This window comes from Rhipicephalus microplus, unplaced genomic scaffold (genome assembly GCF_043290135.1).
Source record: "Rhipicephalus microplus isolate Deutch F79 unplaced genomic scaffold, USDA_Rmic scaffold_19, whole genome shotgun sequence".
NCBI classification, from domain to species: domain Eukaryota; kingdom Metazoa; phylum Arthropoda; class Arachnida; order Ixodida; family Ixodidae; genus Rhipicephalus; species Rhipicephalus microplus.
The window spans coordinates 3,227,289-3,243,676 of NW_027464592.1; the positions used below are offsets into that span (position 1 = coordinate 3,227,289).

The 16,388-nt window shown below is 44.2% G+C and overlaps 1 protein-coding gene across 1 annotated transcript in view; it reads right to left on the reverse strand.

The window, feature by feature from the left end:
• Positions 1 to 14,503, reverse strand: part of LOC142785234 (uncharacterized) — an 80,214-nt gene extending 65,711 nt beyond the window's left edge. Inside the window, exon 1 of the transcript XR_012888881.1 lies at positions 14,263 to 14,503. The gene's annotated coding sequence lies outside the window, so the exon portion shown is untranslated. The remainder of the gene's footprint in view (positions 1 to 14,262) is intronic.
• Between the last annotated feature and the right edge of the window lie 1,885 nt (positions 14,504 to 16,388).

Consider the following 16,388-nt stretch of genomic DNA (forward strand, 5'->3'; position numbering starts at 1 on the left):
CCTACATAAATGCAAACTCGAGGTGTTTTGTTGAAGGTGGAGGCTTAAAAAGATTAGAAATCTTTCAAAAGGGACGCTCGCTGAATCCTACGTTTCGACAAGTAGGCATTTCTTCGCGAAGGCCATAACTGCCTTCCTTGTGGGCATGCAATACTCGCTATCTGGCAACAACCAATGTAGAAGAGAAAAAGACGCCCAGTGAGTGAGATGGGGGGAAGTAGAAGAAACAACAGAGGATGCTGGTGTGTCAAATGGGGCGAATAATGCAGGAGACCATAAGTATTACGAAATAAAAAAAGTAATGCTCGACGGCTAAAAAGTAACTGATTCATTTTTATACGTTTTTTTTCTGCGTAAGTAGGGTGTAAAGGTGGAACACTGTAGGAGAAACGGCTTTGTATATGCTTATGGCACCTAAAGTGAAAGTCTTATAATAAATAAGGGAAAACATAGTTCATTTCATAACCGAATTAGAGATATTTCGACGTAAAATTGTTTTGAAGCGTTCCATATAAAACTGTTTAGAAGTTGATATGATGATATTTGCGCGTCTTTATCACGTGGTTAAAGCGCAGTACAGAAGAAAAATTGTGCATACAGAGAAAGTGTTCGAAAACTTTGAGTACTTTACACTCTACTGTGGGAAAGAACAAGCCGTCCCAGTTACGCGAAATTCTTCCACTCGATACAGCATTGCATGAAATGAATCCTCTCGCGATATTTCGTGCCAGCTGTGAACGCTGTTTCGCGGACATTTTCATATTTTCCACCGTGTAGCATATTGCGCTTTTCTCAGATGCTTTTACCATTGAGAAATGACAGTAAAATTCAAATTTCTAAACGCTATATTTGATATCAAAGTAAAGCTTTACCTCTTCCAAGTATTACCTTTGCTGTCCGCACATTTCTTGACAGTAGTCAGAGCACGCATTTACGCGATGGATTAACTATCGGAGAAGTAGAGGCTGGTGCAATGCGACAGAACCTATATTTGTTCAAATGGTTGGTCAAAGGCCGGTCAATGTCCGCGCAACCAGTCTTCGTACTGGTCTCCTGTTCGTTGGGGTGTATTGAAGAGACAGCGAAAACCACCATGTGTCTGAAGGAAAAGGTTTGATGACGTACGTAACATGATTTTCCCTTTATAATCATGTAACAACCAGGCAGTATTGTTCCTGAAATTTTCTTGCCTTCCCACACAAAATTTGGTATGGTAAAATAAAAAAGCGATGACGACAGCATCAAACACCGGTTATTGGACAGATGAATATAGATGTATAAAAACACTAGATGTTCCTGCAGTTTGCTAAGAAATGCTTTTCACTGCATATTTGAATTGTAGTCATGATCCTATCGAAGGGTGGGAGAGGTGCACAAAAGTCACTGTTAAGATTAATATCAACTAAGTACATTCTTCTAGCTTATAAAACGTATAAAGAAAAGAATAAACAAAAGAGAAAAAGCAGGGATGGTAACCAGCCTAGAAGCACCGGTATGCCACTTTGCTAAGGTGAAAAGAATGGGGAAGCGTAAAAATTAAAGCTAGAGGAGAGAGTATGCCCACACCTCACAGTCATCGTACGAAGTTAGCCTATAATTTTCCGGTCAATTCTGATACCTTCTCGAAGTTGAGCACCACCTTCTTCGATGAGTAAAATTTTCTTAGAACTCACATAGCTCACAAGAAAAAATCGATACAATTATTCACTTCTCAGTGCACAAGTATAGTCTTTACCTAACCTAGAAAGTAAACCTACTTCTCTACATTTGACATCAAAAGAAAATTTTTTATCAGCTTTTCAAAAGACACGTAAGCATTGTAAGAGTTAGAAAATTGTGGGCTAGTGATGTTGCGAGCTCAATCATCTCTGCCTCTATTCGTTGAAGTTAGAGCCAAACTTGCGTTTGCAGTTCAAGTAAAAGCAGTCCGGGCGTGGTAATACGAAGTTACGATGACAGATGTTGGAGAGAGCGCGTCCCACGCAAGTTGGATAGAGGTATTTCTACATAACAGGGCTTTCTTCAAAAAAAAAGACGTACCTGGCTATTAGGTTGGGTGCCAGCTGTTCTGCAAGTCTGCGGGGTGATTGCGCAGTACTCATGTCCTGATTAACGGGCGTCTCACTTCAGAGCTGCCGGCGCTGATTTAGTAATGGTTCGCTGCCGTCTCCATCTCACCGGCTGATGATCACTTTTAATTGCAAGAAGCAGGTGCTCTGGTTCTCTCACATTGCTGTTCTATGTACACTAACAAACTTACTGATTGCCGAACAAGTGTAGCAAAAAGAGACCCTTTCAGCTGTGGTCACTTGGCACAGACGTGCCGTTGCATTAACCAGAGATTATTGAAACATGAGAGGTACGTAACGGGAAGCTCACCTTTAAATCTTTCTTTACACTGTCAAGAATGTAAGTGAATGCTAGAATTCGATCAATGGGCAGTTTTGTACCGGAATAAGGATTAAGAAATGAGCTTGAATTTCCCGCGGCGTAAATGACGTTGACGTGCTTAATTAGCAAAAGCCCATCAATTACCTTTTTCCTCTATAACGTGAGTATAGCTTTTTATATTGGTAAACTGTAGTCCTTGGTAATTAGCAGCATTGCCCTTTTTCAGATCTCACCAAAATGTTGTGTAGTCCGAGATACCCACCTTGCAATTTCAAGGGCGTATTCGAAACTGTTCGCGCCAGTCGCGCATAAAGCATGGTGAACTACTTGAACGACACCTTACTTGGAGGTGGCCAAGTTTGAATGAACGTGCGCCAAAGCAACATGTGGTCTGAAGAAAAAAAAGCATTTCAATATACACGAGTAGGCGGTTTAATGTTTGCGTGTGACAGTTGGTGCTTATCCATCAAGATATAAGTAAACAAGTGCCGTAAGTTTCAAGTATCAGTAGTTGGCGGCTCGTCGAAACCGTCGCCATCTACGTAAGAAGAAAACATAACAACTAACAGAAAACAAAAAATAAATGAATCCTGACGTCGCAACCAGACGCAGTATCAGCGTCGTGCATTTGCCCAACGTTAAGTAACATTCAAATATTTCGTAATTCATGATAAAGCAAGCGCAAAAATACACACAATCAGAGAGGACACAGACAAGCGCTTACTAGCAACTGAAAATTTTATTTCGAAGCGAACAGTAATATTATCACACGCATGTACGTCATTCGGACTTCCATTCATACGTGTTGGAAAAGGTCATTCATGAACCTTTACTAACAGGCCCAACTGGCAGTGATCGTAAATATTTCGTAATTGCGGACATTTTACGTGCCGTCATATATACGTGATTATATTGCGTTTTATCATGTGCTGATAGCGTGCGCGAAACAAAAGGAAAGCCAACATGAAAGATAAGGGAATGAAGGTTGTCTTATTATCCAAATAGTTCACTTGCAATATACACCAAAAACTTTGCAGAAGAAATTGTGACACAGCTCTACACAAGCACAATAGCATAACAGTTCTAAAACTTCCGTTGCCCGATCATTGAAAACCACTGCAGTGAGATGGCAGACTTGATAATATCACTTTGGCAATCACAGAGAGCGTCCGTTGCTTAGCGTGTCGTATTCACCATCACCAAAGGCGAAGACCAACCGGCCGTGCGCCAGTGAAGGCAGTCGGCAGTCACAGGAGCGGCTATCAACACATTCTGTGAGCTTTGGTTAAGCTCTGAATTCTTACGCCAGTGAAGAGCACACAAGCAAGTAAACTATGGAAGGTACACGAAACTACCACACAAAAGTTAGTGATATGCCTCGTTGAACCAGCTATGCGCCAAAATAAACACAAGACCTAATTGCAAAATGCCTGGATACATGAACAATTTATGGCACTCGACCGAAAATTGAGTAAATCAACCCAGTTATCCAATAGTCAGATAAATCGTTAGGTAAATTGATACTTCACTTTGATATATAGAAAGTTAAGACTATTTGAAAGAAAAATATGTTGATTTTTTTCTCAGCATTTCTTAGAGAACTTCGGCAACTTTGAGCGTATCTATCTATCTACCTATCTATGTATCTATCTATCTATCTATCTATCTATCGATCTATATATATATATATATATATATATATATATATATATTAGCTCTCCTGGCCGTTTCGGTATTGGTATCAATACCAAAATTGGTATGCCGTATTATGACGGTATGACGAGCAAGACTGACTATTCATAACTGTAAAATCATGACATGTATGTTATGAATGTCATGATTTACATTTCATGGTCTCGCTGCTCTTGCGGTGGTTTCGTTCACAAGTTGCAAAACAGGTATGGTATGACATTACTGCATGGTGAACACAAGAGACAGATCCTAACGTGTGAATCATGACATGTATGTCATAAAAGTCATGAGTCATGACAACACGTCACGCTCATCATGCGCTTGCGGTCGTCTCATTAGCTTCACATATACCAAATTTGGTATTAGGCGTCGCGAATGGATAACAAACGTATATGACTGGTGCAAACATCATAACAATGAAATGGGTGTCATGTAACAACATGACTACATGCCACGCACATGTTGAGCTTGCGGCCGTTTTGCTAGCTTCACATATACAAAATTTGGCATTACGAGACGTGAATAGATGACGAAGATAACTGACTGCTGCAAACATGATAATCATCAGATGCGTGTCATGTAATGACATTACTACATACCAAGCTCATGATGCGCTGGCGGCCGTTTCGCTAACCTCACACATACCAAATTCGATATCACGTGACACGAAGGAAAGACGAAGATAACTGACATGTCCAAACATAATAACCATGACATGCGTGTTGTGTATCAATACGACTACTTGCCAAACTCATGATGCGCTCGCAGTCGTTTCGCTAGCTTCACATATACCAAATTTCGTACTACGTCATGTAAATAGGTGACGAAGGCATGAGAGTAGCGCAAATATGATAATTATGACACGCACGTCATGTAAGATAATGACAACATACTGCGCTCATGATGCGCCCGCGGCCATGTCGCTAGCCTCACAAATACCAAATTTGGCATTACGTGACGTGAATGGACGACAAACCTAAATGACACGTCCAAGCTTGATAATCATGATATGGAAGTCAAGTATATACGGCTTAGTTTACGTCCGCACCGTAACGGTTCGCTAATTTTAAAGTGACATCAACATTTCTTATTCGTGCTTCGCATATAATTGATTCCCACTGTACGTGGCACCTGCCAATTTTTTTTTGTTAATTCTCCTCCTCACCTAGTAGCGCTTCAATTGTCGGCGAGCCTTGATTCCCGTGGCAATAAGTTTTTGACCCATTTTGTTCCAAGTTTCAAGACCAATATAATTTGATTATGTACCTGTTTGTTTCTTAATCTACAAAGAGGAGCAGCGAAAAACTATTCCGTTTGTCTGTAAGAAGAGCCACCGAAGTGGCTCCCCATGAGTTTCATGCTTGCTAGACAAATACAAAAAGTTTGGTGATGGCCTTCTTGTGCACCATTCAAAAGAAACGAAAAAGTCCACTGTTCGGAAGTAAGGTGATGTTCGGGCACAAGTGAGATTACTTGCAGCTTTTCACGATTGATTGATATGTGGGGTTTAACGTCCCAAAACCATCATATGATTATGAGAGACGCCGTAGTGAAGGGCTCCAGAAATTTCAACCACCTGGGGTTGTTTAACGCGCACCTAAATCTGAGCACACGGGCCTGCAACATTTCCGCCTCCATCGAAAATGCACTACCAAAGCTACGGTGTGTAAGAAAGTCACACGCTGGCTCAGAGAAACGTAGTCTCACATACAAGTGCCCTACAATTGACAGGGTTGGTTAGAATCGGTGTTTCTTCATCGTGTTTAACGCCACATCCATACAGGATATGTGAATTCTTCGTCACATTTATTGTGTGCGAATTTAATTATTTATGTTGGTTGCCACCGTTAACTCTGTTTGCAAATCAACGTGGCAGCACCCATGCAGAAGTGACTACCCGGTTCGATCCGGACTTGCTCTCGCTACATGAGCACTGTGCTGACAGTTGTAAAGCAAATGTAAATCAGCTATCTATCTGTTTCATCTCACTATGGGTATAAAGCATCAGGTGCTTTTTGACTATATTAGCGAGATATGCTGCTTGCTTAGCCACACCTGCTAAGCCTAACGCACCGAGGCAGTGTTCGGACTGCGTCACCAGACCAAGAACACTGCATCTCCAAATGGTGGACATGCAACCTCACACAGCATTCCATGCACGTCGGATCCTCATTTGACGGAAACAAAAAAAAAATAAAATGCGTGTTAAAAAAATAGATAAAATGCGGGAGATGCGAAGGAACTCGTCGAAGAAGCAGTCATACGAGAACCACGTACAGCGTCGGAGAGAAATAGCCACAAAGTGAGGTTATTCACCGGCATGAGACTCTACCGACCTTCATCAGAGCAAAAAACTCGCGATTCTTCAAATCTGCGCTTTAGTTGCTTGTTTATTAGCTTTACTGCAATTTCAGGTTCATTACCAAGCCATAATAACTACAATTCAGTGAGCAGACGACATGGCGGAGATGAATACATGTGAAGGGGCTAAGCACCCTTCCTATTGGCTTAGGGTCCTGTAGCTTCCACAGTGCTTGAACCAACGTCCTATAGGTACAAACAGCCGGGTTCAGCAGTGCCATTACGCGCAGAAAAAATCCAGGTGACGCTACTGCATCCTTCCCTAGGGACGTCAATGCTCTCTTCGCTGCTGCTGCATGTACTCGTGCGCGTTTCATCGCGTCTGTAGAAAACAGTTTTAGTGGAGCGTCCACTATGCAGACGCAGCCTGCCATTAGGATGGCTTGCCACGGCATTGGGAGCTTCGCTCCTAAAAATTCGCGAGTTAGTATGCCGGAGATCCGTTCCGGCTACACAGTGCCATGGTGACAGACACTACTAAATTAAGAGTCAAGAAGGCGCGTTTTTTTTTCGATTTCGGATTGGGACGTGCATCTTCGGCAGCGTCCCTGCGGCGTCTGTAGTGAAATAGAATTTTTCATGATTTTTTTCTTTAGATCAGTATAACGGCATCTAATTCGGCGTGGCTGCCGTAATTCAAGACGTGAGGGAGACGCCGACTCCTCGAAAAAGACTCTTACTCACGCCGTCCCACCATTCCAGAAATAAATATCCCCCCCCTGCCTCTTCTCTGCAGAAAAAAAAACAAGAAAAAAAAGCGGATCTCTGTGGAAAGGTGCAAGGGCGATCCTTGCAGCGAGGAGACGTACTCAGCCTCCGCCGCTGCATTGGAAACCTGCTCCGTTTGCCCCACTAGGATGTTGGTTCTAGTTTACTATACCTAAAGGGAACTCCTGAACAGAGTATAGGTACGAGCCGTTCTCCTGTGACTTAACAGAACAGGCACTCTTAATGCGTGTGTTGCACGGCCACTTGTGATTTCGCCCTTGAAATTCGATGACGAGTATTTTGAACTACGTGCAACTCTTCTGGTTTTCGAAATATGCGCATGTAATAAATAGGCACGCCCTATGACCTTGTAACTTCTTCATATGTCCTCAGTCAATGAAGTAAAAGTGCTTTATTAAGGAGTTTCTGCTAATTCATCACAACATTGTAACTTTAACTACGGCACAGTACTTGCGCGTCGACATCGAGTTAGGATGTAGAAACGACAGGTGCCTTATTGTGATGGCCTTTTCATTTTAAAAACTGCGCTTGAAGAAAAAGACCTGCACATAAGAGTAGTCCAACTCTCGGATATTGCCTGTGATGGAGTTTTCGTCTTCGTCTTTCTACGAAGAATACCGGTAACCTTCTTTCTCATAAACAGTGAATTGTAAGAGTGAGGAATGAGTTCAGGGAACACTGTGGAAGAGCAGAAGTGCCCTGCCTTTCAAGAAAACGCCCGCTAAGCCTCGCACAGGAGGCACCTAGCTATACTTGTCTTCACCAGTACCTACTATACAAAAGTAACTAAAAACTCTTTCACTATTTTGGCTTCTTTAAAAATGCTCTTTGCTTGCCATTTTAAAAACGTGGCGAGAGAACTAGTGCATGAAAACCCAATCCACCGTAACGTGCTTGATGAGCTATTTTGCTTCGGAATGCGTTAGATATAACTTGGCCACGAGAACGTTACATGCACTGCCAGAGGTGCTTGTTTCTGGGTAGAGGAGGTTGTAGACAAAAACATTGTTTTTGAGTTCACAATTTTTTTCCTTTATAGTTTAGATGTGAAAGGTAAGATTAGAACGCAGGGTAGATGTTTGCTCCGCAAACAATTGTTTGGAGACTCGTGCGAAATGAATGCTAGCTACTTTAGAATTTCAAGTAGAACTGTTGTCGGTGTAGGGGTTTCGAGGCTCCTCGGCCCAGAACTCCGTATAGAAGACGCAGAGCCAGACCAGGAACCTTGTTTATTCCTCTAAGCCTTGGCCGCAGCTGCCCTCTGCCGGCGGCTGCCGTGTTCCGCGAGCGCACCCGCCTTCGTCGTCCTCCTTTCTTTAATCGGCCGGCTCGAGGCCGCCCCTCTCATATAAGGTGATTGAATTTTGAAGAAAAAAGTGACGTGCGCTGGTCCGAGTCTCGGCTGAGAAGTGGCCTGTGTTAAGAACAAATGTTCGGCCATTCATAATACGGTGCACTCGACTATGAGAGAGTGGTAAACTTTCCCAGGTTGCTGTGCTTAGCAAAAATGCTTAATGATTTCGAACACTTCGTACTCAACTATCGAAAGCAGTGAGCCGTCCCTCAAATTAACTTTGTTCAGAAAAAGCTTTACCATTAAGAGTACTTGGCACTCTATGATGGGAGAGCAGAAAGCCGTCCTAACGCAAAGACATTTTGCAGAAATAATTGTGTGTTTAGAAAAACTGGTTAACAATTTAGAGTACTAGGTACTCTACTATGGGAGTGCATAAAGACGTCCCAAAGATATTGTGTTCAGAAAAACTGGGTAACAATTTAGAGTGGTACTCTAATATAGGGGAACAAAAAATCATTCCGCGGGTCTCGCACTTGATGAGGCCCTGTTGACTGCGTTTAGCAAAATAGTTGCGATTTAGAGTACTAGGTACTTTACTATGCGAGAGCATAAAGCTGTGCCGTGTACTCCCACAAAATTGAGAAAGGGCAGTTTATTGCACGCTTGATTTGTACATACAGAAACTAAACTTCAAAAACAAGTAAAGACAGTGTATACCTCCCAAAATGAGCACGAAAATTTAATTGACCACTAGATATTCAAATTTTACATGTCAATGAAAAATTAAAATGAATGAGGTTAATAACACTTTACAGAATACAACGTATGCATGCGTACTAGAGTGGGCGCATGGCTAGTACAGAGCAACTGGACCCTTCAGCTGTCCCTGTCTTACTCTGAAGAAACGTGTGAGCATCTTCGAAGGAAAGCCTCTTCGCCATGAGTTCGCAGCTGCTGAATTAGTTTTTTCCACACAATGAACCTTATTTTCAGGAGTGTAGGATAGGCGGCTCTCACGAACTAAGCAGACCAAAACTGTTTGACAAAAGTTTGACGGATCTATAGAGTCAATGCTGATGATTGAACGAAGCATTCTATTTTGTTCTGGCTAACCACCTTTTATTTTGTTCTTTTTCCGCTTCAACTTTTTCTCCTAATTCCATTGATGGATGAATGAAAGTCGGTACTTTTAAGGTGATGTTACCTTTTGTTTTGTTGAACAATATGTCATGTAGGCATCATTAGGCACAGATGTTTCGCACCTGTGCTACGACTATGGGCTATGGTGGCGTGAGCGTCGACAGCACCGACATTTCTTTGTGTCAGCAGTAAGCCTTTATGTGGATTCAACTACACTATTGATGCTCAAAAGCACGTTTATTTACATGGCAGCGGTAACTCAAAGAAAGTAAAAAAATCAATAATTTACACTTCCTCGCGTTTCTTCTGTCGCTACTCTTTTTTGGCATCGTTCGAAGCTTGTTCAAGGGGTCCCGCGGTGCGTTCTAATCCGTATCCGCTAAACAAAATGCGGCTTTTTTATTGCTATGCATCTCAAGTGCTAACAATGCTTTGGTTTGGTTTTGCAAAACGTTGCTATCCCTTTGGGTTGTCTTCTCCCAGGAGTTCCCCATTCGAATTAGTTGTGGTTATCGACACGTTCGAATTATCAGAAGCTTCGTGACGCAGGGTGACCAGATCCTTAGTTTGAATTAAGGTGAGTATTATTTATTTGTGTTGAAAATAATAAGATTCCACTGTATTGTATTTTAGAATAGCAGCCTCTCTACCCACAATACTGATGCAAGTCATGACTAGGATTTGTAGACATCAGCACGTAGCGCCATCTCTCGTTCATCACAGCAGCGGCCTGTCATAACTAAATGGGAAAGAGTCGAAAAAAGTCATAGCTTTCAATCAAAGGTAATTATTAAAAATGACTCCCGGTTCCATACAGCATATACTTATATCGGAAGTCTGGCAAAGTTAGTGTCTCGCACTACAAACCACGTGGCTTCTCAGAGTCACAACAGGGTCACATGTGTTTCTATTAGTGATTGTTGTGTATAGGGGGCGCTGTCAATGACATTATTGGTATATAAGGGATCGCCATCAAAATAAAGGACTAGTTTTTCGGCAATATGTATTGTCTTGCTTTATCATTCAGCACTCATTTTCTTCCCAATTATGCTGAGGTGGCGGAGCCGTTGCGACGGCTTCCTCGTAAAAGACAGTAGTTCGCCTGGGACCAGAGCACCAAGGAGAGTTTTTGCAGGATCAAGAAAATGAATGTCGTCATGTGGAGTGGTGCCCATGTTCAACGAGCCTTTGCCTGTACAAGTGACTGCTGATGCCTTGGCGTGAGGACTGGAAGCTGGGCTACAGCAGGTGTTCGACAGAGAAGTACACACAGTGGCATTCTCTTCGAGCACACAAACACCACCAGAATGCAAGTACTCTACCGGTGAACGAGAGTAGCTGGCATGTTTGGGGGCCTCCTTACATTGGCATATGTTTATTGGAGGGTTCGCAAGTTTGTCTTACGAACTGACCATCAAGCATTAGCGACGCTACTATACACAAATGGGGTTGGACGACGCCCACTTCGTATTGAATGCTGGTGTGCTAGACTTTTGAGATACAACTTCAACGTGCAGTAGACAAATTGGAACACTAATGTTGTTGCGGATGCACTTTTCAGGTCACCTTTCATCCCTGCAGAGGACGTCCCCGTGGAAGAAGTAGCGGCTGTGGTTTCCAGCATGATCAAAAAGGGTGAGTTGAAAGCAGCAACAGCTGAGGGTTCAGTGTTAAGGGAAGAGGAGCAGCTTGTTAGGTTCAGATAGCCGGAAAAGGGCTGTTTGGCTGGAAAGCTAAGGTTGCTTTTTCGTGTGCAAGAAGAACATCAGTTGTAGACGCGTACTGCTGTTTTGCGCTAAACGGGTCGTTCTGCCTGCAGCACTCACTTCCAGGCTAAATATGATGGCACATGAATTGCATACAGACATTGTAAGAACCAAACAACGGGTAAAAAAACAGTACTGGTGGCCCGGAATGGACAGTGATGTCGAGTGTCTGGTTAAGAATTGTGCAATCTGCAAAGCATGAGATGAATCTTCATTAACTCTAAGGCTCTCGTTGGGGCCTGTAAAGTGGCCCTATCGTTGGCCCGACAGATCGAGCCCCTCTAGAGTACAGGTACACAATCACTATAATTGTTTACCACAGAAAGTGGCCCAAGGTGGCATTTGTGTCCACGATAACTGCACAGGTAGTAGTGAAATCACCCTTGGATATTTATTCTAGAGAAGGGTATTCGAAAAGCATTGTGACTGGCAATGAGCGTCAGTTCATGTCGACATGTTCGGAGCAGTTTTTCCGGAATCAGGGAATTCACCACTGTGGTACAACATTGTACTACCCACTATGCATTGAGCAGATTGAGCATTTCAACCGCGTTCACAAGGAGCATATGCAGGTTGCAGCATTGGATCAAATGTCATTGAAGAAGGCAATCTGCGACTACATCGGTGCGTAAAGGCCCGCCCCTCCTCCCCCCACATGCAACTACAGGAATGTCACCAGCTTACCTGATGCATGAAAAAATACCCAAAACAAGACTGGATGTTGCTGACCTGCCAGAGAAGAAAGTTTTCGAGGAGCCACGTGTCACCATGGAAAGGTTGAAACAGTGGATCAAGGTCAAGGAGCAGCAAGATTGAACAAAGAAGTACGTCGTTGAAAACGAAGTGCAAAAGCATCTACCATTGAGCCAGAAGATTGGGTCAAAATAAGACAAGGCAGATCAAAGACGAAACACAAGTTTTCTTGCCAATCCAGGTGGAGCGACGAGTGGGCACGAATTCATTTTTCGCTGGCAAATGCGGCGGAATGGAAAGCATCAATGTTAACAGTAATTGGCAAAGTAGGGACAGCTAGGGCAGGCTCAAGCGCTAGCTAACGTGGTCACGGCGCGACGCAGTGCAGCCTCGGGGTTTTCCTGCAACATGGATCTTCACATAGTGAAGTTGGCTGAGCAGAAAAAAAAAACACTAGCGTGATGATTGAATCTGAAGTGTGGCCATCAGAAGACACCCAGGGAAGTGCTACTCTTTCTGAAAGGCCACAGTTATGGAATTCCTGATCATCGAGACATCTCTAGGTCCCAATTGGCCACAACCGCAGCACCATCATGCACCAGGCCGGAAGGAACATGGCGAATACCAAGGCGATATCAAGACTATGAGCTTGCCGGACTAAAATAACGGCATTTGTGTCATGTGCTGAGAAGTGAGTGCATGAAAAGTCGACTGACTTTTTGTTGTGTTCTTTAGTATGAGGGGGAAATGTGTTTGTGTATAGCGAGTGCTGTCAATGACATCATTGGTATATCAGAGATTGCCACCAAAATAAAAGGCAGTGCTTTTCCTGCAATGTAGCGTCTTGCTTTATCATTCAGCGCTTCGCAATACCACAGTGGCGTTCAATTGTTCTGGGAAGTCACACGCCTTGTAGCACGATACTGAAGTTTTACCGAAATGTACCAGTGGGTCTCTGCTACATATATCTCGGAGTTGTTTTTTATGAAAAGCCTTTTCGAGAGATATAATTTTTCTCATTTATTTTTTATTCAGCTATAGCAGGTTGCTATTCCTGTCACCAAGAGATGGCACCGCGCCCAGATGTCCCCAATTCCTGGGAATGACTGCTGCGGCCTCGTCTGTGTAGAGCAGACAAGCAGCCGGTTTTGGCTCAGCCAACGCCTCCTTTACTTCAATGCCAGTGCAAATGCGTGCTTCTTAACGGGAACCGTCGGTCGGCCTCAAATAGGTGACCAGCTTAATAGGCAATCGCAGGGAACTGTGGGATACGACGGCTTCCGGTTCGACGCACCGCGCGGGCTATAGCAGCGGCACGCGCGCCCTTTTGTACCGCTCCGTTGAAAAAAGCACCTCTCCGCGCAATATCAGTGCTTTAGAAATTGTTTTTTTTTCTGCTAATCGCCCTGTGATTAGCAGGGCGATTAGCAGTAAAACCAGCTAAGAAAGCCATGAACAGTAAGGAAACTTTTCATGGCACCGAAATGCTCTGCAATTCTTTCATGCTGCTCGGAGGTACTGTCAGTTTGGCTAGCAAATCAGTCGATACAAAAGACAGTTTTCCTTGTATCATTCGTTACTGCAGATAACAAATCACCACTTTAATGTTCTCAGGGGATGGGGATGACTGTAGCAGTGTGCTACGAGTTCATTTCGGGATCGCTGCTTTGGCCGACATTGTCGGTCGATCGGCATGAAGCGCAGCATTTATCAAGCGCGTTGAGATATCTTTCTTTTTTTATAGCCTCCAGCTTGCTATAAGATGTATTTCTTAGTCGAATCCAGATGTTTATTTGAACGCTGATCTTGGTCAAGCTGCGCGGCATGGCGGTAAATAAACAATACAGTCAGACATAAACGGTGACGATAATCGAACCCCTGATCTTGTTTAGCGCACTCATTCCTTTGTGTGCGGTCCTGGCACACAGTTTGACCCAAATAAACGCAATTGGACTCGTCCACTGCTTCGAGTAAACCCATTCTTTAGTGAAGCTTTTGCGTGTTTTTTTGTGTGTGTTTTGTCATACATATGGGTGCAACTGCTAGCGCTCATCTCGTATGGCAGGTATAGATTTCACCCATGCGTTCCCATAATATCTCTGCTAGGCGCTCCTGCACGACAATTTCTTTCTCGATATACCATTCGCATCGATTCATGCGTAAGCTTTTTATTAGTGCGGAATACACACGTACCTGTGATAAAATGGTCTTCGCACACACTGGATCGGACGTCCGGTATCCAAAGGCTAGCTGTCGTTGTGGCTCTCTTCACAGCTGCGGCCCACCTTATTTTTCTTTCTTTCGTTTCATGTGAACCGATACATGCGTTAGCCTTTCACGCTCGAGTTTGGGCAGCCAATGGCTGAAGAGCCGACCATGGTTTAGCAGGACGAAGAGGCGACCGTGCGCGCTAATCCCGAATAATCTAAGGCGCCTCGTCTATTCCCCTCGAACCGGAAACCTGTGGCATACGGGGCAGCCCACAATTCCTCGCTCTTTTACTGGTCACCTATTCAGGAAGTGGCCGTGACGCGGCGCTATATGAGGGGTCGTGCTGCTCACGTCACACGTGCGTCCGAGCTATTTTTCGCGAAGATGCGATAGACGTGTTTCCCTCACCACGTCTGTAAGATTCTCTACTTCATGCTGCTTCTATCTGGCCCGAGACAATACCGCTGCCGCGTCACAGAGCAGCGCATGCAGAAACGTTGCAGGGACGCTTCCCCATTGGTTGCCTGCATAGCGTCACCAACGACGACACGCTATCTCGAAACACCGTATGTTTCACAGAGCCAGCGTGACTTCCAATATTGTGAACACACGGAGTGCAAGACGCCGCCCCACGGATCTGTACGCAACTGAACAAAAAATTACTTTTATGATTTCCACATGAGGCACTGCATGAGGGGCTACTCTCCGCCATGACCGCAAAGCATACACGAAGGCAAGGCGATGGAAGAGAGCGGAAAAGGGCCAGAGAAGAGAGTGGTGAACAGTTTGATCGGGCGCATCTGGCTGGCATTGATAAAATAGAGGAGGCGCTCAGCGGGGCGATACCTTGAGGCAGTATCAAGCTCTGACGTGGTAAGCCTGACAACTAGGCCGCGAATGCTGTAGACACACAACGTCAGAGCGTGAAACTGTCTCAAAAGGCTCATTGAGTTAGCGCACTCCGAACTGTGAAGAAGCACACCCGAGTGCGCTCGGGTGCAACACCTGCAGCGGAGTGCTTCAGGGCTTAAACCGCAATTTCAGCCGACTGCCTTTGGGGGCCTGATAGCGCGGCGGCGGCAGTAGGAACTAGTGGGGAAAAAAGCCGGAAGCACGTTATTGTGGTTTTTCCGGTAGTCACACAAGGCGCACGCTCTTGTGCACTGTCTCAAATTTGGACCGCATAGAGCGCACTCCATTATTACGCACCGGAAGTCGCTTTTAAACTTTTGAGTTTATAGGAGCGCACTCCGCTGGCTAGAGCACGCTCGAGCTGCTAAACTTAACGTGCCCTAAGTGTCGCCCCGCAGAGCGACAACCGACTGCTCACACGCTCTACACGGACGACACCCGCACTGCACGTGTTGCAGCACTATCTATGCAAGTGCAAGCAACAGCGCTTTGTTGCAGTGCCAACTCGCCCAACTTTGTACGTTAATGAATTTCGTGAACGCCAAGGTCACATCGTGAATCCATTGCTTCTGCGTATACACAATATCTATAAGAATGAAAGTTAAAATCAAGTGCTTCTTAAAATAAATCGTTGGGGGGGGGGGGGGGGGGCATCAATACCCCGAATAAGTGAGCAAAAGGGCTCGGGAGGGGCGAAGCCTGTAGGGAAGGGTATTTCAGCAACACTACCATAAAACTAAGCACGCATCTAAAGCGACCTCTTTCATGAGGCACTATAGTCGTTTGAAACCTAGCAATAAATGTAATCTCACCCTCTAACTCACCCACTTCAAGAAATTTGCATATATTGTGTTTAGAATAAATGTTTAACGATTTCGAGTACTTCGTACTCACCTATGGGAGCGCAGTACGCCGTCCCTACTTATGAACAAGACTCACGAGTGCCACGTTCCACCACAAAAACTCACCACAGACTCTACTGACGATGTAAGCCGTGAGGAATCACGTTTTTAAATGTAACTGTGATGCCAGGTACATGATAGGTATTTTACATGCGTGATTTTTCTCTACAGACACATATTGGTGCCGCTGGTTTTCGGTGAAAAACTTTGACTTCCCACACTATTGCCACTAATTTATCGACATGACTCTCTATAAAACATATTGTTTCAAGAAGGAAGACAAACTTTTTATCA